General features: G+C 46.4%; 2 non-coding genes across 2 annotated transcripts; both read left to right on the top strand.

Moving 5' to 3' along the window:
* Window positions 1–5,804: 5,804 nt before the first annotated feature.
* Window positions 5,805–5,895, top strand: trnar-ucu (transfer RNA arginine (anticodon UCU)). The gene is given in 2 exon segments: window positions 5,805–5,841; window positions 5,860–5,895. It is a non-coding gene; the product is annotated as a tRNA-Arg (tRNA).
* A 17,380-nt stretch (window positions 5,896–23,275) lies between these two features.
* On the top strand, window positions 23,276–23,347 carry trnat-cgu (transfer RNA threonine (anticodon CGU)). Its single transcript has one exon. It is a non-coding gene; the product is annotated as a tRNA-Thr (tRNA).
* The last annotated feature ends 412 nt before the right edge of the window (window positions 23,348–23,759 follow it).

The following is a 23,759-nucleotide window of genomic DNA, read 5'->3' as shown; positions in this document are numbered from 1 at the left end:
CATGGGTCCACAAGTCAGACTAAGTTCCATGTTGTAATCTCAAGCAAAGGAAATCTGCTCACTTCCAAAACTATCAGCAAATTGAAGCTGATTACGATCAACGTCATCAGAGGTCAGAACTATCTGGTGAAAGAAGACTCCCTGAAGAAGGATCCACAATTATTCAAAGGCATCGACAAAGTGAAAAACAAGAAAATCGATGAGTCAATCCAAGCTAAACAGAAACTCTGAAGAATTCCATTCCAGACCAGAACACAATTAGAGGCATTTTTGTATTCAAAGCTGGGCATTAGTATTTAATAGTTGATATATAATTTTGAATATATTTGAATTTCTTTATTCATTTGGCACTGCTGAACATGAAGCAGTCTTAAATCATTTAATTTTTTTTTGTAAAATCTGACTTACCAGATTAAAATATTAGATCAAGGGAGAAATTTCAAAGATTACTGGACCAGTAATCCAGAGGCCTGGACTCAAGATCCAGTGACAGCCAGGACGTCAAGGCGGGAAACACTCCGCACTAGTCTGCAGTGAGCGATTCCATCGAAGGTAGAGCACAATCTCTTTAATATAAGAATGTATATTTTATAATAATTAATCACTCAAGACCTTCCTGGTCTCTGCATCTCACCTGCTCTCTGGATAAACTTGCAGAAAGTATTTCAACCTGTAAAGGAGGAGTCTAGGGAATGTATAATGATATTTTCTCGCCTTCGGGCAATAGTTTAATCAATACAGCGTGGGACAACCTGTCTGGGCACAACTCCATGACTTTCTCTTTAACTAGTGACCTCACAATCACTAACTTCTATGGTAACAATCTTCAGCTCATCACCTCCGGTACGTAGCTCTAATCTTAATGCACATTTAAACAACCTTTCAAGTCCAGTTACAGTTTTTGTTGCCTTACCTGCACAAGCTTAAAAAGTGAAAAACGGAAACAAGTTTAACTGAACATTCTGGTGGTCAGTTCGGGCACGGGAAATAAATGAAAGGACTCGGACCAGGTCGGATGTGGTGCTGTCAGGCTTGGGTCGGGTTTCATTTGCTGACCCGAGCAGGCCTTTAGTTACTGTTGCAACCTTATATTCCCACTTGACAATCTGTATATTTTGTTCATTTCAATTTTGTCGACAAGCTCTTTGAATCCAGTTCCCCGGTCCTCAAGCAGGCTCAGTTTGGAAATCGATTCCGCTTTCTGGAAGGCTGAAAGCAATCGATGACCTTAAACTAAAAATGGCAACAGAGAAGGGCTCGTCTGGGATTTGAACCCAGGACCTCTCACATATTAATCACTGATATACCCAAAGCGATAATCATACCCCTAGATCAACGAGCCACCGTTGGCATGGTTTTTATTCGCTCCTGTGGAATTTCACTGGCACCCACAGCCGATCATGCATTTTTTTCAGATCAAAACAATATCCTACAAAGCTGAAATAAAAACAGAAAGTGCTGGAAATACTCAGCACCTCTGACAGCATCTGTGGAGAGAGAAACAGAGTTAACATTTCAGGGTTTTCACCTTTTGTTTGAGCCATCTTTTCAGACTGCTTCTGTCCATCCAATCTCACTTTTTACTCTATCCACATTCTCAGGGTGGTGCAGTGGTGAGCACTGTAGCTTCACAACTTCAATGACCCCAATTCAGTTCTGTACACTTCCTGTGTGGAGTTTGCAAGTTGTTTATGTGGGCTTCCACAAGGTACTCTGGTTTCCTCCCACAACGAAAGACTTGTGGGTTGATAGATAAATTGACTGTTGTAAATTGGCCCCAGGGTAGATGATAGGAGAAATGTGGGGATGTGGTAGGGAATTCTGGGTTAACATAGGATTAGTATAAATGGGTGGTTGATGGTCAGTGCAGACTCAGTGGGACAAAGGGCCTATATCAGTGCTGCATATCTCTATAACCATTCTCTAAGCAAATGCATTTTTCATGAAGTCCTCATTTCTTTTATTAATGACAATTTTATATTTCCGGCCCTTGCTTCATACGATACCACAAGTGGAATCATGTTTCCATCAACCCGATCAAACCCCTTCACTATTTCCTCATATTGCAATGTTTCTTTAACCCTGACAGACTGTGGAGTTTCTGCTGCTTGATTGCAGTTCTTGCTTCCCGCCAGTAGATGTCACCTCACTCCAATATCGTGAAGTTTACAAATGTGAGAGAGACACAACAGGAAATAATTGTTGACATTATAGTGAATGTGTGGGATTTAGAAATACTAGGAGTGGAGACGAGTTATTATTGAATTTGTCAAACCAAACATATGTTATAATGTTGTGTTAAATCTGTCACTCTGTTGTCTTGATTCTGAGAGAGACATAGACTCATCGAGTCATTGGGTCATTTGTGGTATAGAAGGAGGCCATTCGCCCCATCAAGTACAGGCCAGCTCTCCATGGAGCGATCCAGTCAGTCCCACTCGTCTGCTCGATCCCCCTAGCCCTGTAAATTTATTTCCTTCAAATGCCCATCGAAATTCCTTTTGTAACCAACGATTGTCTCCACTTCCTCCGCCCTCGGGTGCAGCGAGTTACAGATCATTACCAATCACTGTGTAAAAAAGCTCTTCCGCACATTCCCCCTGCGTCTCTTGTCCAAAACCTTCAATCTGAATCCCCTAGTCCTTGTACCAATAGTTAATGGGAACAATTTTTCCTTGCCAACTTATCTAAAACTGTCATAGCCTTCGACACCTCTATCCATTCTCCCCTCAATCTCCTTTGAGACAGCCAGAAAAAACCCTGTTTTTCTAACCTAACCTTGAAACTAAAACCCTCCATCCCTGGAACTATTCTGGTAAATCTCCTCTGCACCCTCTCAAGAATCCGCACATCCTTTCTAAAGATTGATGAGCAGATCTGGATGCAACACTCCAATTGGGGCCGAACCAGAGTTCAGCATAACAACCCTGCTTTTGTACTCAATGTCTCTATTTATAAAGCCCAAAATCCCACATGCTTTGCTAGCCACTCTCGCAATATGTCTTGCCAACTTCAAAGAATGATGGACATGTACTCCAGGTCCCTCTATTCCAGCACACTCTTCAGAACTGTAGCATTGAGTATATATTGCCTCTCCCTATTTCTTCTGCTAAAATGCATCACCTCACACTTGTCACTATTAAATTCCATCTGCCACCTGTCTGCCCATTCTACTAGCCGATAACTATCCTGTTTCAGGCAGTTCATATCATCCTCACTGTTTGCCACTCCTCCAAGTTTGGTGTCATCGGCATATTTTGAGATTCTACTCGATATTCCAAGATCCAAGTCATTAATCTGTCGCAAAAAAAAGCAATGGTTCTAGCACTGACCCTTGGGGAACACCACTGTCGACTATCCTCCGGTCTGACCAAGAACCATTTCATATGACTCGCTGTTTTCTGTCTTTAAACCAATTTCCTATCCAAATGGACACTGACCCTCCTAATCCATGAACCTCAATTTTGTTAACCACCCTTTTATGTGGTACTTTATAAAATGCTTTTGTAAAATCCATATAAACAACATCCACTGCATTCCCTTCATCAACTTTCTCAGATAGTTTATCAAAAAATGCAGTTAGATTCATCAAGCATGAACTTCCATTCATAAATCCATGCCCACTCTCCTTAATTAACTCAAACCTCTCCAAATGACTTGATTTTTTCCCTGACCTGTTGGTCTTGTGCTTATAGCAAGCTCACCACAGAGCATGTATTTGGCAATCTGACTGTCATTCATTTGGCCCAGTCAACAGAGCCGCCTCTGACTCAAAAGGGCAAACATGCTGCGGATCCCTGCACGCTGGTGTACTTCCTCATTCGGCACTCTGTCCTGCCAGGAGATGCCCAATATCCATCTGAGGCAGTGGAGGTGGAAGCTGTTCAGCTGCTTTTCTTGGCTTGTATCAGTTGTTGATGCTTCTCTACTATAAAGGAGGGTGCTGAGAACACAAGCCTGGTACACATGGAGTTTTGTATTTTCGGTCAGTTTGCTGTCGGTTCACACCCGTCTTCTCAACTTTGACATGACAGCTGCAGCATTGGCAATCCTGGTGCTGATTTCAGCATCAAGGGACAGATTGCTGGTGATTGTTGATCCAAGGTATGTGAACTGTTGACAACCTCCAAAGTGAGGTTGTCAATGTTGATGGAAAGTGGAGTCTCTACGTCCAAGTCTCTACGTCCAAGTGGAGTCTTGCCAAGATGAACAGCTTGTCGTCAGCTCTGATATACAGGTGAACACCCCCATCTGTGTACAATAGCAGCATGGAGAAGAATACACCAATTATAAAGGATGTGATAACTAGACAGTTAGAAAATAATGATATGATTGGGCAGAGTCAACATAGATTTATGAAAAGGAAAACAGGCTTGAAAAAACCCGTTGAGTTTTTTGAGGATGTTACCTGTAGAACAGATAAAGGAGAACCAGTGGATGCTTTGGTAATGTCCCACACAGGAGGTGAGTAAACAAAATTAGAGCACATAGGATTGGGGATAATATACTGGTGTGGATTGAGAATTGGTTAACAGACCGAAAACAGAGAGCAGGAATAACGGGTCCTCCTCAGGATGGCAGGCTGTTACTATTGGGGTACTGCAAGGATCAGTGTTGGAGCCACAGCTGTTAACAACCGAAATAAATGATTTGGATGTGGGGATTAAATGTAATATTTCCAAGTTTGCAGATGACATAAAGCTAGGTGAAGTGTGAGCTGTGAGAAGGATGCAGAGAGGCTTCCAGGGAACCTGGAGAGGCTAAGTGAATGGGAAAGAACATGGCAGATGGAATATAATGTGAATAAGTGTGAAGTTCTCCACTTTGGTGGAATAAACAGAAAGACAGAGTATTTCTTAAATAGTGAGAGGTTGGGAAGTGTTGATGCCCAAAGGGACCTGGGTGTCCTTGTTCATGAGACACTAAAAGCTCTTGTGCAGGTGCAGCAATCAATTAGGAAGGCAAATGGTATGTTGGCCTTCACACGAGGGGTCTTGAGTACGGGAGTAAAGATGTCTTGTTGCAATTGTATAGAGCCTTGGTGAAACCGCGCTGGAGTATTGTGTATAGTTTGGTCTCCTCATCTAAGGAAGGATATACTTGCCATAGAGGGAGTGAAACAGAGGGTCACCAGACTAATCCCTGGGATGGTGGGACTGAAACTGGGCCTGTATTCCTTAATGTTTCGAAGAATGAGAGGTGATCTCATTGAAACTGATAAAATTCTTACAGGGTGTGACAGTGTGGATGTAGATAGGATATTTGCCCTGGTTGGTGAGTCTAAAATCAGGGGACCAAGTCTCAGAATAAGGAGTAGGCCATTTAAAACTGAGATAGGGTTGAATTTCTACACTCAGACGGTAGTGAATCACTGGAATTCTCTACCCCAGAGAGCTGTGGCAGTTCAATAATTGAGCATGTCCAATACAGAAATTGTTAGAAATCTTGATACTCAGGACATCAAGGGATATGGGGATAGCACGGGAAAGGGGCAGATAGAGGTAGATGATCAGCCATGATCGAATTGAATGGCAGAACAGGCTCGACGGGCTGAATGGCATCCTCCTATGTTCCTCTGTTCCGAAGAGAGTTGGCGCCAGTGCGCAGCCCTGCTTTACCCCGCTGCTGATCTTGAAAGTGTCTGATGTTGCTCCATTGTAACTGATGGAACTGTGCATGTGCTCGTGAAAAGAAGAGATGATGCCCAAGAGTTCAGGAGGGCAGCCGAGTTTCCATCGCAGTTTGAAGAGTCCGTCTCTGCTGACAAGATCAAAGGCCTTGGTGATGTCATTCGCAATGAGTGCGGCTCTGTGGCGCAATGGATAGCGTGTTGGATTTCTAAATAATGATAAAGAAGGCATTCAAAGGTTGTGGGTTCACATCCCACTAGAGTCAGATTTTGGACCAGAGACAGAAGAGCACAACGGAACAGAGAGTTCACAAGTGTGTCAAAAGCACCGACTCAGAGACAGAGAGAGAGAGGAGCACAGCAGGAGCAGAGCAGGGGTAAAAAAATCAAGGAGTGACATCACAATGGAGAGTGAGAGCAGGGAAACAGAGAGCCGCTGGGGTGAGTTCACAGGATTTGGTTCTTGCTTCGGTGCAGTGGAAGGAGCTGTTTGGTGAGGATCTGGTAAGCTGTGACATCACAGGCAAGCAGGTAGTTGATTGGTTTGGAAAAAGCTGCATGTTTGATGAGTATCTGGTAAGTGATTAAGGTCCATTTTAGTCCTCATGTTTAAAATAGTAAACAAACTAGTAGTAAGCTTAATAAAATATACAATAAAATAAACAATTGAATAAAATAATTAAGTAGTTAATTGAAACACGTTCAGGATGACAGGACAGGTGATGTGTCACAGCTGCAGCATGTGGGAGCTCCTGGATGCCAGTGTGATCCAGAGCAAACACATCTGCAGCAAGTGTAGTATCTGTTCTTATCTGTGCTTATTTGATTGAGAAGAGACCATGATCATTGCCTTTTGATCCTGGGGGAACTTTGAGTAAAATGGCTATCACCAATTTTCGCGTTTCGGGCCAGGGAGTGCGCAACACTGTTCGGGTGGTCGTGAAGGACAAGGAAGGAGATGCACCGGTCGATCGCACCTTCTTCATCAAGAAAATTCTCTTCGATTGCTGCGGATTTCAAGCGACGGACGTCTTCTGCCTGCAGGAATTCCCCAGCAGTGGATACTTCGACGTGACGTTCCGGAACGTGGCGGGATGCATCAAGTTTCTGAAGGCGTTCAAGGAGAAAGGGGACCGGGCGCCACTGTCGATCCTCACAGCGGAGCCGCTCTTCACGCTTCCGTCACAACGGGACCGGGTGGTGACGATTCACCTCTACAACCCCCATGTTCCGGTGGTGGATGTACTCACCTTTCTCGCCAGGTACGTCGACGTGGCCGGCAGCAGCACTGATGTCAAGGACCCCTTTGGGATCTGGACCAGCAAGCGGCAGGTCAAGGTGACCTTGAAGGTAGATCCCAGAGGAGCCATCATCCACCCTCCCTCCAGCTTCGCTATCGGGGGAAGTCGAGGCTTCTTGGTCTCCGCTGGGCAGCCCAGAGTTTGCCGCACCTGTGGCAAATCTGGTCACATGGCAGCCAACTGCAGCACGGTTGTTTGCAAGAACTACAAGGAGGAAGGCCATCAGACCAAGGACTGTAAGCAGACTAAGTGTTGCAACTTGTGCGGTGCGGCAGGCCATCTCTACAAGACCTGCCCCAAACGTTGCCTCAGCTATGCTCAGGCGGCAAGGTCCAAGGAAAGGCCGGGAGAAGGTTCGACGAAGGCGTCCGCTGTTCGAAAGGAGACCAGCAACCTTCTCCGCAGCGAGGAACTTCAACTTGAGAAGGAAGGGGAGGCAGCTGAAACCAACGAACCAGCACCTATCCAGCGCCCGGAAACCCCTCCTCCACAGACAGAATCAATGGAGGAGGAGGCAGCAGATGGACAAACAGGTCAGTGGCAAGTGGTCCAGAGGAAAACCACAAAGAAAAAACATCCCAAAGCCACCACCCAAATCAGTGGCAAGAGGAGGCTCTCTTCTGAATCAGACTGCAACAACTCCTCTTCACTGGACGGGGAAATGCTGGAGCGACAGCCCCTTCAAAAGAGGCGGCAGAACTCCGAGATGGATGATGGAGCATCCCAGCCCCCGGGCACTGGAAGCTGTGATGGGCCCGGCGTGCCCCAACCCCAATGCCCCACACGTAACGACGTGGCCAACGCATCTCAGCTCCGGGACACCGGGAGCAAAGACACGTCTGGCGCACCTGAGCTCCTGGAGACCGGGAGCTGTGATGTTTTAGAGGAGGAACAGATGGAAGCAGCTGAGGACAATCCAATCCTCTCTGCCTACAAGACCCCCCCCGATGTCACCCGAGCGGCACAAACCCTGCATGAAAAATCAGGAGGGGTTTCTGAGCCCAACCAACGTGAAACTGCTTGCGCATACGATGGGTATGCAGGAACATCCCGAAGGGGAAGGACTGGGACTAGCGAGGAGAAACGGTATGGGAAGCAACAACTAATTTTTAGTAAAAAATGGGTGTAAGAATTGCTTCCATTAATGTGCGTAGCATTAAATCTACTACGCGATGTGTTTCAACCTTGGATTACCTTGCCAAGGTCAAAGCTGACCTACTGTTTCTGCAGGAGTGTGGAATACCACACCTCAGCACCTACAGGCAGTGGTCGCGATGGTGGTCCCACGGGCCATCGATCTGGTCGGGGGGTAATGACTGCCGTTCCTCTGGCCTGGGTATTCTGCTGCGGGGAGGTAACTTCACCATCTCCGAAGTTAAGGAGTTGGTGGGCGGCCGCCTCCTCGTAGCAGACGTGATGTACAACAAAGCTCCGCTCCGGTTGATCAACGTGTACGCCCCGGTACAACGCAGCGAGCGGCTGACCGTCTTCCAGCAGCTCCCACTGCTGCTGGCGACGTCCAGGCCGGTCATCCTAGGCGGTGACTTCAACTGCATCATCGATGCGGCTGGACGATCCGGCAGTGACGACAGCAAACTGGACGCTCCGTCCAGATTCCTAATAGAAACAGTGAAAGATGCCAAACTACACGACGTCTTCAGCAAACCTGCAGACGGAGCGCAGCGCAGATACACATGGTCAAGATCGGACGGGTCTGCCCGTTCCAGGATTGACTTCCTGTTTGTGTCCCGAGCTTTCACGGTCGGATCCACCGACGTCAAGCCGGTGTTCTTCTCCGACCACTGCCTCTTACTGGCCGACTGTCACTTACAGGACGACCAGCGGGTTGGCAGAGGGACGTGGAAGCTCAATGCGACACTGCTGACCCCAGAGAACGTTGAGGAACTCAAAAGGGATTACAATGGTTGGAGGACCGTGAAACCCCTCTTTGAGTCTCCAGTTCACTGGTGGGAAGTGATTAAGGAGAACATCAAGAGGTTCTTCATCCACAAAGGTGTTCAGAAGGCGAGAGAGAGACAGAGGGAAGTGTCCCGACTCCAGAAAATTATGCAAAATCTACTCCGGTTGCAGTCAATGGGGGTCGAAGTCAAGGAGGACCTCCAAGAGGTGAAGAGCCAGCAGGCCTCGTTCTTTGCCAAGGAGGCCTCCAAGATCATCTTCCGGTCCAGAGTCCGCTCCATCGAGCAGGATGAGACGTGCTCGCGTTACTTCTTCCAAAAGGTACACAGAGAGAGCTCTGTTATCAGCAGCCTGAAGGAAGAAGATGGCTCGGTAACGTCTTCGCAGTACGACATACAAAGGATCAGCAAATCCTTTTATGCTGGGCTGTATGACGCGAAGCCCACAGACAGCAGAGCCTCCCAGTCCTTCCTGTCATCTATCACAGAGGTCTTAGATGACAGCAGGAGGGAGAGACTGGACAAGCCGCTAACTCTGGACGAGCTGACAAAGGCCGTCGAGTCTTTCGAGACGAGTAAAACTCCCGGGAGCGACGGCTTACCGGTCGAGTTGTACTCGGCCCTGTGGGACTGGGTCGGCCCGGACCTGCTGGAAGTATACGAGAGTATGCTCCTGGCCGGCAGCATGTCAGAATCCATGAGAAAAGGCATCATCACCCTCATTTACAAGCAGAAGGGGGAGAGGGCAGAAATCAGAAATTGGCGGCCCATCTCACTGCTTAATGTTGATTACAAGATTCTGTCCAAAGTCATAGCCAGTCGAGTCAAGTCTGCTCTGGAGTTGGTGATTCACCCCGATCAGACCTGTACTGTACCCGGCAGGAAGATCTCTGATAGTCTCGCGCTACTCAGGGATACGATCGCCTACGTACGGGACAGGAGGGTGGACACCTGCCTCATCAGCCTGGACCAGGAGAAGGCTTTTGACAGGATATCGCACACCTACATGATGGACGTGCTTTCCAAAATGGGGTTTGGGGAGGGAATCTGCAATTGGATCCAACTGCTCTACACAAACATCAGTAGCGCAGTCTCAATCAACGGGTGGGAATCTGAAAGTTTCCCGATCAAATCTGGAGTCAGACAGGGCTGCCCTCTGTCCCCGGTCTTGTTTGTTTGCTGCATTGAACCCTTTGCTGAGTATATTAGGAAGGATGCGAGCATAAGAGGGGTGACAATCCCAGGCAGCGGAGGCACTCAGGTCAAAACCTCCCTGTACATGGATGACGTCGCCGTTTTCTGCTCGAATCCGCTGTCCGTGCGCAGACTGATGAGCATCTGCGACCAGTTCGAACTGGCCTCGGGAGCCACAGTTAACCACGGCAAGAGCGAGGCCATGTTCTTTGGCAAGTGGGCTGACCGATCCTTTGTCCCCTTCACCGTAAGGTCAGACTACCTGAAGGTGCTGGGGATATGGTTCGGAAGGGCCGGGGCGTGCACCAAAACATGGGAGGAGCGAGTAGCCAAGGTACGACAAAAGTTGGGCATGTGGGGGCAGCGATCTCTCTCCATTGTGGGTCAGAACCTGGTCATCGGGTGCGAGGCGCTCATGTTGTTGCTCTAAGTGGCGCAGGTCTGGCCCATACCCCACTCCTGCGCCGTGGCTGTCACCCGAGCCATTTTCCGCTTCGTCTGGGGATCTAAAATGGACCGGGTCCGGAGGGACACGATGTTCAAATCTCTGGACATGGGCGGGAAAAATGTACCCAACGTGGCCCTCATCCTGATGACCACCTTCGTGTGCAGCTGCATCAAGCTATGTATAGATCCCCAGTACGCAAACTCCAAGTGTCACTACGTGCTGAGGTTCTATCTGTCCCCGGTGTTGCGAAGGATGGGCCTGGTCACATTGCCGCGGAACGCTCCATGCAGTTGGGCGGTGCCGTACCACCTTTCCTTCGTGGAGCAGTTTCTGCGGGAAAACACCTTTGACCACCGGTCCATCAGGCAGTGGTCTGCACGGAATGTCCTCAAGGCCCTACGGGAAAAGGAAACGGTGGATCCTGTCGGATGGTTCCCCGAGCAGACCGTCAAAGTCATTTGGCGGAATGCCTCATCACCAGAACTTTCAAACAAGCACCAAGACGTAGCTTGGCTGGTGGTGAGAAGGGCCCTCCCCGTCAGATCCTTCATGCACACCCGAAGTCTCGCCCCCTCCGCACAGTGCCCCCGCATTGGCTGTGGTGGGGAAGAGACGGTCGCCCACCTCCTCCTGGAATGTGCCTTTGCAAAGCAGGTGTGGAAAGAGATGCAGTGGTTTTTGTCAAGGTTCATCCCAAGCAGCTCTGTAACACAGGAGTCTGTGCTCCACGGGCTGTTCCCAGGGATGCACACCGAGACAAACATCAACTGCTGCTGGAGGACTATCAGTTCGGTGAAAGACGCACTTTGGTCTGCCCGAAACTTGCTGGTCTTCCATCGCAAAGAGTTGTCCACCACCGAATGTTCCAGACTGGCACATTCCAAGGTCCAGGACTACGTGCTGAGGGACGCACTAAAGCTTGGGGCAGCCGCAGCAAAGGCTCAATGGGGAAAGACCACAGTGTAATGTTCCCCCACCAAGCTGGACTGAGGTGCTGGATCCATGGGAAACCCCTCGAACTGTATCGTTAATATTCTCAATTGCTGTAAATGTAAAACTGTAATTGACATGACAATTGTGAAACGGAAGGGTTGGGAAGAAACTCATGACAGTATTGAAGGAAACTGATCTCCCTTGCAACGTTTGTATTTTTTGGTGCTGTTTGGAAACTGTTTGGCAATGTAATTTTTACAGATTTTTATGAATAAAGTATATTTTGGAAATAAAAAAAAAAGTTTGCGGCTCACGAGAACTTTCAAACAAGCACCAAGACGTAGCTTGGCTGGTGGTGAGAAGGCCTCTCCCCGTCAGATCCTTCATGCACACCCGAAGTCTCGCCCCCTCCGCACAGTGCCCCCGCGTTGGCTGTGGTGGGGAAGAGACGGTCGCCCACCTCCTCCTGGAATGTGCCTTTGCAAAGCAGGTGTGGAAAGAGATGCACTAGTTTTTGTCAAGATTCATCCCAAGCAGCTCTGTAACACAGGAGTCTGTGCTCTACGGGCTGTTCCCAGGGACGCACACCGAGACAAACATCAACTGCTGCTGGAGGACTATCAATTCGGTGAAAGACGCCCTTTGGTCTGCCCGAAACTTGCTGGTCTTCCAGCGCAAAGAGTTGTCCACCACCGAATGTTGCAGACTGGCACATTCCAAGGTCCAGGACTACGTGCTGAGGGACGCACTAAAGCTTGGGGCAGCCGCAGCAAAGGCTCAATGGGGAAAGACCACAGTGTAATGTTCCCCCACCAAGCTGGACTGAGGTGCTGGATCCATGGGAAACCCCTCGAACTGTATCGTTAATATTCTCAATTGCTGTAAATGTAAAACTGCAATTGACATGACAATTGTGAAACGGAAGGGTTGGGAAGAAACTCATGGCAGCATTGAAGGAAACTGATCTCCCTTGAAATGTTTGTATTTTTTGATGCTGTTTTAAACTGTTTGGCAATGTAATTGTTACAGGTTTTTATGAATAAAGTATATTTTGGAAATAAAAAAAAAGTTTGCAGCTCAAAGAGAGAGAAAAAAGGAATGTAGTGGTAGTAGGGGACAGTATAGTCAGGTGGATTGACTCTGTTCTCTGCAGCAAAGAGCAAGAGTCCAGACGGCTGTGTTGCCTGCCGGTGCCAGGATTCAGGACGTCTGCTCAGGGCTGGAGAGAAACATACAATGGGAGGGGGAGGATCCAGTCGTCGTGGTCCATGTCGGTACCAATGACATGGGCAGGACAAGGTTAGAGGTTTGAGCAAAATCAGTATGAGGAACTAGGCAGCAAATTAAGTAGCAGAACCTCAAAGTTAATCATCTCTGGATTATTACCTGAGCCATGTGCAAATTGGCATAGGACAAATAAGATTAGAGAAAGTAATGCGTGGCTCAAAGACTGGTGTGGTAGTAGTGGGTTCTGGTTCGTGGGACATTGGCACCAGTACTGGGGAAAGTGGTGGCTGTACCGTTGGGACGGTCTACACCTGAACCGTGCTGGTGCCGGTGTTCTAGCGAGCCACATAACGAGGGAAGTAGAGACAGTTTTCAACTGAATAGTGGGGGCAAGGGATCAAATTTGGGAAGATATGGTGAATCAAGGAGGAGAGACAAGGCAAGAGAGAAAGGTATAAATATGGGAAATGATAAACAGACTGTGACAGGAAGGGACAGAGCAGACAAATCTAAGAGTAAATCAACAGATAAGGCTAGAGGTTACAAAAATAATAAAAGGACAAAACTAAATGCTCTGGATCTGAATGCATGGAGCATTCGAAACAAAACAGATGAACTGAGAGCACAAATAGAATAAATAAGTACGATCTGATAGTCATTACAGAGATCTGGCTGCAGGGCGACATCGATTGGGATGTGAATATTGGAGGTTACATGGCATTTAGGAAGGATAGGAAGCTTGGAAAAGGTGGTGGGGTAGCTCTGTTAATTAATGATGGTATTAGCGCAATAGAGAGGGATGACCTAAGTTCAGGAGATCACGATGAAGAAGCAGTTTGAGTTGAGATGAGAAATAATACAGGCAAGAAGTCACTTGTGGGAGTGGTGTCCAGGCCACCTAACATTAACCACACTGCAGGATGGGGTATAAAAAAAGAAATAATGGCAGCTTGTCAGAAAGGTACAGCAATAATTATGGTGGATTTTGATATCCAAATAGACTGCAAAATTCTGATGGGCAGAGGTAGCCTAGATGAGGAGTCCACAGAATGTTTTTGGGATAATTTCTTGGAAAAATAAGTTCTGGAGCCAACCTGAGAGCAGGCTATACTAGGCTTGGCATTGTGCAATGAGATAGGATTAATTAATGACCTCATAGTTAAGGTGCCCCTAGGTAGTAGCGATCATAATATGATTGAATTTTACATTCAGTTTGAGGGAGAGAAGAGTGGGTCCCAGACTAGTATTTTAAACTTAAATAAGGGCAATTATAAGGGCATGAAAGCAGAGCTAGCTAAAGTGAACTGGAAAATTAGGTTAAGGGATAAGTCAATAGAGATGCAGTGGCAGACATTTAAGGAAAATTTCAGAATACAAAATAGATACATTTCAACGAGAAAGAAAAATTCCAAAGGTGGGACTCACCATCCATATTTAATGAAAACAGTTAAAGATACTATCAAACTTAAAGGAAAACCTATAATTGTGCAAAGGTGGGAGGCAGGTCAGAAAATTGGACAGAATATAAAACAAACAGCAAAGAATTACTAAAAGATTGATAAGGAAGGTAAAATTAGAGTACGAGAGAAAGCTAGCAAGAAATATAAAGACAACTAGTAAGAGTTTGGATAGATATTTTAAAAAGAAAAGAGTTAACAAAGTGAGTGTTGGTCCTATGGAAAGTGTGTCTGGGGAATTAATAATGGATAATTAAGAGATGGCAGATGAATTGAACAGATACTTTGGATTGGTCTTCACTATTGAGGATACAAATTACATCCCAGTATTAGCTGTAAGTCAGGAAATGGAAGGGAGGGAGGAACTCAAGAAAATTACAATCACCAGGGAAGTGGTACTAAACAAATTGTTGGAGCTGCGGGCTGACAAGTCGCCAGGTCCTGAAGTGGCTAGTGAGATAGTTGATGCGCTGGTTTTAATTTTCCAAAATTCCCTCGCTTCGGGAAGGTTCTGTTAGATTGGAAAGTAGCGAATGTAATTCATTTATTCAAAAAGGGAGGGAGACAGAAAGCAGGAAACGACAGGCCGGTTAGCTTAACATCTGTCTTAGGGAAAATGTTAGGAGCGATTACTGAAGATGTTATAGCAGGGCATTTAGAAAACATTAAGGGAACCAGGCAGAGTCAACATGGTTTTGTGAAAGGGAAATCATGTTTAACCAATTTATTGGAGTTCTTTGAGGGAGTTACATGTGCTGTGGATAAAGGGGAACCGGTGGATGTATTGTACTTCGATTTCCAGTAGGATAAGGTGACATATCAAAGGTTATTGCAGAAAATAAAAGCTCATGGTGTCAGAGGTAACATATTGGCATTGATAGAAGATTGGCTAGCGAACAGGAAACAGAGAGTCCGCGTAAATGGGTCATTTTCTGGTTGGCAAGAAGTAACGAGTGGTCCACAGGGATCTGTGCTGGGGCCTCAACCTTCTACAATTCTCGAAATGACTTTGATGAAGGGACCAAAAGTATGGTTGCTAAATTTGCTGATGACAAAGATAGGTCGGAAAGTAGGTTGTGAAGAGGACATAAGGGGGCTACAAAGGGATATAGATAGGTTAAGTGACTGGGCAAAGACCTGGCAAATGGAGTATAATGTGGGAAAGTGGGAAATTGTCCACTTTGGCAGGAAGAATAAAAAAGCATATTATCTAAATGGTGAGAGATTGCAGACATCTGAGATGCAGAGGGATCTGGGTGTTCTAGTGCACGAATCGCAAAAGGTTAGTCTGCAGGTACAGCACGTAATTAGGAAAGCTAATAGAATGTTATCATTTATCGCCAGGGGAATTGAATACAATAGTAGGGAGGTTATGCTTCAGCTATATAGGGCATTGGTGAGACCTCTTCTGCAATACTGAGTACAGTACTGGTCTCCTTATTTATGGAAGGATGTAAATACATTGGAGGTCGTACAGAGAAGGTTTACTAGACTAATACATGGAATGGGTGGGCTGTCTTATGAGGAAAGATTGGACAGGCTAGGTTCGTATCCACTAGAGTTTAGAAGAGAAAGAGGCGACATGATTGAAACATACAAGATCCTGAGGGGTTTTGACAGGGTGGATGTGGAAAGGATGTTTCCCCTTGTGGGAGAATCTAGAGCTAGGGGTCACTGTTTAAAAATAAGGGGTCACCCATTTAAGACAGAGATGAGGAGCAATTTTCCCCCTCAGAGGGTCGTGAGTCTTTGGAATTTTCTTCCTCAAAAGGCGGTGGAAGCAGAGTCTTTGAATATTTTTAAGGGAGAGATGGATGGATTCTTTATCTGCAAGGGGGTGAAAGGTTATCGGAGGTAAATGGAAATGTGGAGTAATCAGTTCAGCCATGAGCTTATTGAATGGTGAAGCAGGCTCGAAGGGACGAGTGGCCCACTCCTGCTCCTAATTCGTATGTTCATATGTAAAGACAATGTAGAGTGGTCTGTCCTGTTCACAGTACTTCTCCTGCAACTGCCGAAGTGAGACAATCATGTCGACTGTCGATCTACCAGCTCTGAAGCTGCACTGAGACTCAGGATAGATGTGTGATGCCAGGGTCTGCAATCTGGTCAGAGCAATGCGAGCAAAGACCTTCCCCACAATACTTAGCAAGGAGATGCCTTGCTAATTGCTGCAGTCACTGCGATTCCCCCTTATTGTTGTACAAGGTGACAATGTTTGCATCACGCATGTTTTGAGGTGCAGATCTTTCCTTCCAACAGAGACACAGAAGTTCATGGAGATGCTGCAGTAGAGCCGCTTTTCCACTTTTGATGATTCCAGGTGGAATACCATCACTTCCCGGGGCTTTAACACTGGCAAGATGGTCAATTGCTTTGTTGAGCTCCACTATGGTGGGGTCACTGTCCAGCTCCTCCATGACAGGGAAGTCTGGAATGGCACTGAGAGCCACTTCAATGACAATATTCTCCGTTATGTAGAGTTTAAGGTAATGCTCCACTCACCTTTCCATCTGCTTGTTAACAGATGATTCCACTTTGACACCGCACTGAGACCTTGAGCATTGTTGTCTGAAAGAGCCTGATCGAGGATGTTGAGGAACTCCTGGGTCCTTTCTGGATCAGTGGTTCGTCAAGTGTTGATCTGAGGACGACGTTCTTCTTGGATGGATGAAGCTTCCTTGGCTGAAGCCTGACCTTGTTACACACCAGGGAGTGCTCAGTGTCACAGTCAGCGCTGTGATAGCTGTGAGTGATGAGGACACTGCTGAGCGTGGTATGTCTGGTGATGATAAGGTTAGCTGGTGCCAGTGGTATGATCTCAGATGTCTCCAGGACACCCTGTGGCACAGCTTGACCTGGAAGTAGCTGTTCATCACACAGAATCCATGGTGACAGCATAGCTCCAGCAACCTCTGTCCATTTTCATTTATCTTGCCAATCCCCTGGTGCTCTATGCTCGTTGGCCAAGCTGCAGTCAGTACCCAAGCTTGTGTTGAAGTCTCCGAGAAGGTACAGTCCCTCAGTGCTGGGAATTCTACTGATGGCAGTATCAAGTGTCACATAGAATTGATCCTTGATATCTGGGGTGGAGGTGAGTGTCGGGACATAGATGCACATGAGATTAACTGGGCCCACGCTTGTTGACAAGTGAAGAGTAAGAAGTCTCTCTGAGCCTACTGTGGGTGGTTCACTCATCTCAAGTAGCGTGTTTTTTTACTGTGAAACCCACTCCATGCTCACGAGTTGCCTCTTGGGCTTTCCCCTGCCAGAAGAAGGTGTAGTGTTTCTCTTTGAGGGATCCACTTTGAACGAGTCCAGTTTCTTGCAGCACAGCAATGTCCACATTGAGCCTTGAGAGTTATTTGTCCATCAAAGCTGTCTTGTGTGTGTCATCAACCTGCAGAAGGGTGTCAGTAAGGCCAGGACACATGGTCCTCACATTCCAGCTTGTGATGCGAAGGACTGGTGTCTTCTTTGTTGAGCTTGTTTTTCTTGGTGCATTGATTATCGATCCGCCTGTTGAGAGATGACTCTCTAAGCTCCAAGCACCCATTGAAGCAAGCAGGTTGTGGCAGGACAGCACGTAACTGACTGGGGGCTACCCAGCTTGGAGTGGGTGGTAGCTATCCAATGAGATGCGATGATCTCTTCAACTGTCAGAAGTAACCCCTGGCGCTCATACTCTGCACCAATTGAGTGAGAGCTTATAATCGGTAACCGTTTCTTCCCGTGTTGTGCTAATGTTTAAGCACAAATAGTGTCCTCTACACGGCACGTTAGTACTGAACACAAAATGGCTCCTTTGCTCATGTGTTAATAATAAAATGGCTTTCTTGACCTTGTTAGTTATTACAATGGATACATTATAAAATGGTCAAATTAAACTAAGATCGAACTACCCAAGCTTGCCTGCATCCTCCAGTCCTCTGGCAACATTCCCATATTTAAGGAGGATTGAAAGATTGTGGTTCGAGTCTCTGATATTTCCACCCTTACTTCCCTCAGCAACCCAGGATGCAGCCCATTCAAACTGGGTGACTTTTCCACTGTGAGAGCTGCCAACCTTGTAATTGTCTCCACTTTATCTATTTTCATCCTGTCCATTTTCTTCACTTCCTCCTCCTTTACTGTGACATTTGCAGCATCCGCTTATTTTGTGATACTTAATTAGTGCCTCAGCCACACCCTCTGCCTCCACAGGATCTCCTAATTGACTCACGCTTTCATTGACTGTCCATATGTTGGTAAAAGACTTCAGTGTTCCCAGTTATGTGACCTGCTAATCTTTTCTCATACATTCCCTTGCTGATCTCATTTCCTTTTTCAGCTCTCCTCTGTACTTTCTGTATTCTGCTTGCCTCTCTACTGCATATGAATCCTCACATGATTTCGATATTAATGATTTATGAACTTTTGTTGAAGGATTGAGTTTTGTAAATTTCTCCCTCGCTCCCCTCATGATCAGGCAGAAAGTTTAACTGCAGTGTTTTCAAACAGCAACAGCTTTATTTGAAAAGCCATTGGGACAGGATTCCGGGTTTTAATCCAGTCACAAATCTGGTTCTGATGTGTTGTGGCTCCAACTGTCACATGACCTGTCAGAGGATGACCTCATAATTGGCCCAGTCATGGAGCTGTGGGTTGATGTTTAAATTGTTTCAAAATAATTTTCCAGAAGGACAATCAAAATGAATCGATATACAAAAGGTAGATTTTGTGAATTTGTGCTTCCAGTGGAAATCCCTGCAGAGTCTGCTGGTTTTCATATCCCCAATTCCCCACAGGAAGCTCTGTGTCGGAATCTGTACTCATTATATCAATATTATACAGAATCATTTCATGGGAGACCCCAGTGTGAATTGTAAACAGGTGGTTCAGTTTTAACTTTCAAAGTAACACAGAAGCAAAATACTGCAGATGCTGGAAATCTGAAATAAAAACAGAAAATGCTGGAAATACTCAGCAGGTCTGGCAGCACCTGTGGAGAGAGAAACAGAGTTAACGTTTCAGATCTGTGACCTTTCATCAGAACTGGGCTGAAATTGTCTGAGGGCCAAGTGGCCTCTTTCTGTGCCTTAAACTTTCTATGAGTCTAAGATTCTATGAGATTCTGGAATCAATTTCAGGGTCGATGACATTGCACTCTGTAAGGATAGGAAGATGGAGATTATTAAGTACAGTGCAAGAATATAGATGCTTTTACATTATTTTAATCAAAATTGATTTAAACTTTGTGTTCACGAATCCTATCTTTTGATCACAATGACACTGATAACAATGGAAAAAGCAAGACTTGCATTTCACGGCCACAGGACGTTGCAAAGCCTTTTACAGCCAATGAAGGACTTTCCAAGTGTAGTCACTGTAGTCGTGTAGGAAACATGGTGGCCAATGTGCGCACAGCAAGCTCCCAGAAACAACAACGTGATAAAAACGAGATAATCTGTTTTGAAGTGATGTTGATTCAGGGTTAAACAATGACCAGCATCCCAGAAATAATTCCCCTTCTATTCTCTGAAATAGTGCCATGGTACCTTTAACATCCACCTGAGAGGGCAGAGGGATCCTCAGTTTTCTGTCTCACCTGACAAACAGCATTTCTGATAGTGCAGCACTGCTTTAGTACTGTACTGGAGTGCCAGCAATTTTTAAATGGCTGTTAGTCCTACTGGAAAATATTTAAAGGAAGATTAAATGAAATGAAATAAATACATTGCTTTTGCCTCTCTCCCATCCCCCCAATAACAGTTAAATTAATTATTTGCCCTTCCCTCCCAAAACCTACCTTTACTATCTGACCTTCCGCCCAAAACTGCACAAACTGTAAACTATAACCCTTCCCACCATCCCCTACACCCATGACATTAATTTGACTCCGTCCTCCCACCCCCACACTGAGAAACTTACCTTCTCCCCCCTCCCCACCAGTGTTGCACCTCATTTGCCCGGGTGGGGCTCCGAAGGCACGGCAGTGCCGGCCACAGGGCTGAAGATCGCAGCGGAACATCATGAAGTGATGGGATAATAATTAATGCAGGTTTGTGGTCCCGTTGCAGAGCGGTGAAGGTCCCCACAAGGCCTCGCCGTCGCCGGCAATATCGAGCTAGGCCCTGCCGGCATTGAGGTCCGTGGCGGGTCTCATCCGGGGCCATCTTCAGGCGGCCCCCACCCCACCCCCACCACAGATCTCGACGTCGAGGGCTCTATAGAATCCAGCCCATTGTTTCTGTCAATCTCAACTCCACAAGGATTTGCCTGTTAATTGTAGAAAAATTAAAGCTCTATAACCTTTTGATAAAAGGGTTCAAATCCATTTCCAAACAAATGATAGTTCTCATTGTATCTAGAACATGTTTTCTTACATACAAACATACCAATTAGGAGCAGGAGTAGACCACTCGGCCCCTCGAGCCTGCTCCACCATTCAATAAGATCATGGCTGATCTGATTGCAACCTCAACTCCACATTCCCACCTGCCCCTGATAACCTTTCACCCCCTTGTTTATCAAGAATCTATCTACCTCTGTCTTAAAATATTTCAGAATTTCTGTCGTCCAGCTACTCTCACTTTATTTCCTGGATTTCACCTAAAAATTGTATTTCCACACTTTGGATATCCTGTACTTCATTCATGTTTTTGCTCTCTGGGGATTTCCCTTTAATTATATTCAGTGCTGGTATTTTACTGCCACACACTGACTGAAAGTGTCCCAACTTTCTGCAGGAAAAACACTCAGCTTCTTTGGCGAGGCAGTTTTCCCACTTGCGTCTCTCTCGGCCGCACCTACTGCAATTGGTTGCAGCTACCACTAGATGCTCTTACCGTCTTTCTTGTCTTTTCCCACTAATTTTTCCTTTTGTTTTCTTAACAAATTCAATTGAGTCTGCAACTCTCGAGATCAGACTCTCCCTGTCCCCTCGAACAACGGATTGGTTAAACTTTCTAACCTCTGCTTGGCTGCTCAATTGATACTCTTTCGTTAATGTGAGATCAGCCCTGGACTGTAGATGATCTGAAAGGGTGTTGTCTAATACCCCGAACACAATCCTGTCTCCATTCAGCTCTTCCCTTAAGTTGCCGTATTCACAAACCTCCGTGAGATTGTACAAGTCATTGATAAATGAATGAATACTCTCCCCTTTCTGTTTTGTACGCTTATTAAATTCAAAGTGATTCCTGACAATGCAGCAGCCAGCCGACGTCATCAGAGCGCTCCAAGCTGCGCACATGCACAAACAGTCTCCTGCGCTCTGAGATGCTGTGCATGCTCAGCCTACGTCTTCCAGGAGGAAGTGGCGCATGCACGGGAAAACTCTCTACCCCCTCTCAGCCACTCACTCCAGGCCGCTCACTGCCCGCTCCTCGCTACCCCGCTCCCCCGCCCTCCGGCCGCTTGCTACCCCCCCCCCACCCCCGCACTGCCCTCTCTCCGTCCACTCACGCCCCGCTTCCCCCCCACGTCCCTCCAGACACTAGCTCTAAGCCATGCTGCTTCCCTCCTCTCGGCCTCTCGCTCCAATATTCGATCATTTTTCACCGCACCACCCGATAAAGCAAGGCGAGCCTCGAGGGGTGATGGGGCAATGTTGGAGCGAGTGGCCGAGAGGAGGGAAGCGGCAGAGCCCATGGCCTGGAGTGTGAGCAGCCAGAGAGCAGGATGGGGGTGGTGGTGGGTGAAGCGGGGAGTGAGCAGTCAGAGAGTGGGATGGGGGGAAGCGGGGAAAGATCGTCCGGAGAATGGGATGGCACTGTTTAAAGGGGATTTGAGGAAAAAATGTTTCACCTCGAGGGTGGTTGGAATCTGGAACACATTGCCTGAAGGAGTGGTAGAGGCAGGAACCCTCACAACATTTAAGAAGTATTTAGATGAGAACTCAAAACGCCACAGAATACAAGGCTACGGCCACGTGCTGGAAAATGGGATTAGAATAGATAGGTACTTGATGGCCGGCACGGACACGATGGCCGAAGGGCCTGTTTCTGTGCATTATAACTCTATGACTCTATGAAACCTCACTGAATTACAGAGGGTGTGCAGCACTGTCAGAGGTGCTGTCATTCTGATGAGACTTCAAACAGCGCAACGTTCTCCGAGTATCAACCAAAACATGTCCATTGTGTAGATATGTGCCATATTTGCTTATGAAATGACAGTCACTGCTCCGAAAGTAATTCACTTTAGGTGAATTAAGATGACTTGGTACTATATAATGCACAAGAAGGAGCGGGGGACTGTTGGGGGTGGGACGGAGGCGGCGATGGCAACCTTTGAGGGGATTTTTGGGTCGAAGTTGTTTTCTGTGATAAATTGAGGAGCTCCATCTTTAAGCCTGGCAGCTGCCTGAATGTCACAGACAGTGACGTTTCAGTGGAAGAGGCTGCATTTGCGCATGTGCTAGTACAGCGTCACCTGGTGGTTGCGTTGTCAGCAATGCAGCGTTTTAACTTTGGTTCCACGATGACATTTTTTTCCTCAATTAAAATAGGTTGAGTGCCTTAATAACTTCTTCACATGTTGCCTTCTGTTCTTCATGAGGATGTTGCCTGCACACTCCCTTCATTGCAGACAATAGCGTACTGACCTGTTCCATGTCTGGCTTCTGCACGAGACCCGATGCAGTCCGATACCTTGCAAACCTCTGGAACCATCTCGGCCAGTCCTCGGCTTGGTTCAGTCCAGTGACCTTTTCAAAGGTACAGGCAAAGATTTCTCCATCTTCGCTTTGGTTTACTGTGGCCCCCATATAATATTCTGATATCTGTCAAGGCTTAGTACAGAATTTATAAGAATCTGACGGTTAAAATAACCTGGGTTTACTCTGCACATCTTGCATTGAAGGTTTCATCTACAACTCTCCATGAGGTGCCGTACAGATTATATTACAGCACTTCCTGTGATGATGCACATAGTCTATTTATATAATCTGCCCAGCAACAACCCAATGTCCACTCTTATATTATTGTACAGATGTGAGAAAAGCTGAGGATGGGAATGGAACGTCTGAATGAAGATTTCATGATGCTGATGATGTAAATGAGGCTGATCTGTTACCCATTCCACAATCCCTCTTTATTTCTGTGCATGTTTCTCGATGCTGTTTCAACCAAATTGAAAAAGAATCACAAATCCTCCTCTGGAGCCTCAGGTGTCCATTCAGGAAAGGCATGGTGGCCAAGTGGTAAGGCGTCAGTCTCGTAAACTGAAGATCACGGGTTCAATCCCCGTCCATGCCTGATGATTAGTTTATCACTTTAAAAGTGATGTTTCCGGAAAAGATGTCAGTTGCATTTGTGTCGGCCATCTGGAAATCAGTGTCATGTTGCACTTTATCCTGGACACTGGGAAGAACATGACGAGAAGCCACATGGTTCCTCGAGCTTTCTCTGCCATTGATTGAGTGAAAATATCTGAGGTCCAAGCACAGAACCTTATTACTGTGCATTTGCTTGATATTTAATAGAGCTATTCTATTTATCCCACATTCCGCACTCCTGTCCTTTCCCCCATTGCCCTGTTATATTTTCCATGTCAGGTATATATCCAATTCCATTTAGAGTTAACATTGAATCTGCTTCCACTGACCTTTCAGGATTGCATTCCAGACCAGAACAACACACTGCTGAAAAAACAATCTCCTCATCACAA

The sequence above is a fragment of the Heterodontus francisci genome, unplaced genomic scaffold (assembly GCF_036365525.1).
Source record: "Heterodontus francisci isolate sHetFra1 unplaced genomic scaffold, sHetFra1.hap1 HAP1_SCAFFOLD_43, whole genome shotgun sequence".
In the NCBI taxonomy this organism is placed as follows: domain Eukaryota; kingdom Metazoa; phylum Chordata; class Chondrichthyes; order Heterodontiformes; family Heterodontidae; genus Heterodontus; species Heterodontus francisci.
The sequence above is the reverse complement of the archived record's forward strand: the minus strand, read 5'-3'. Positions and strand labels throughout refer to the sequence as shown.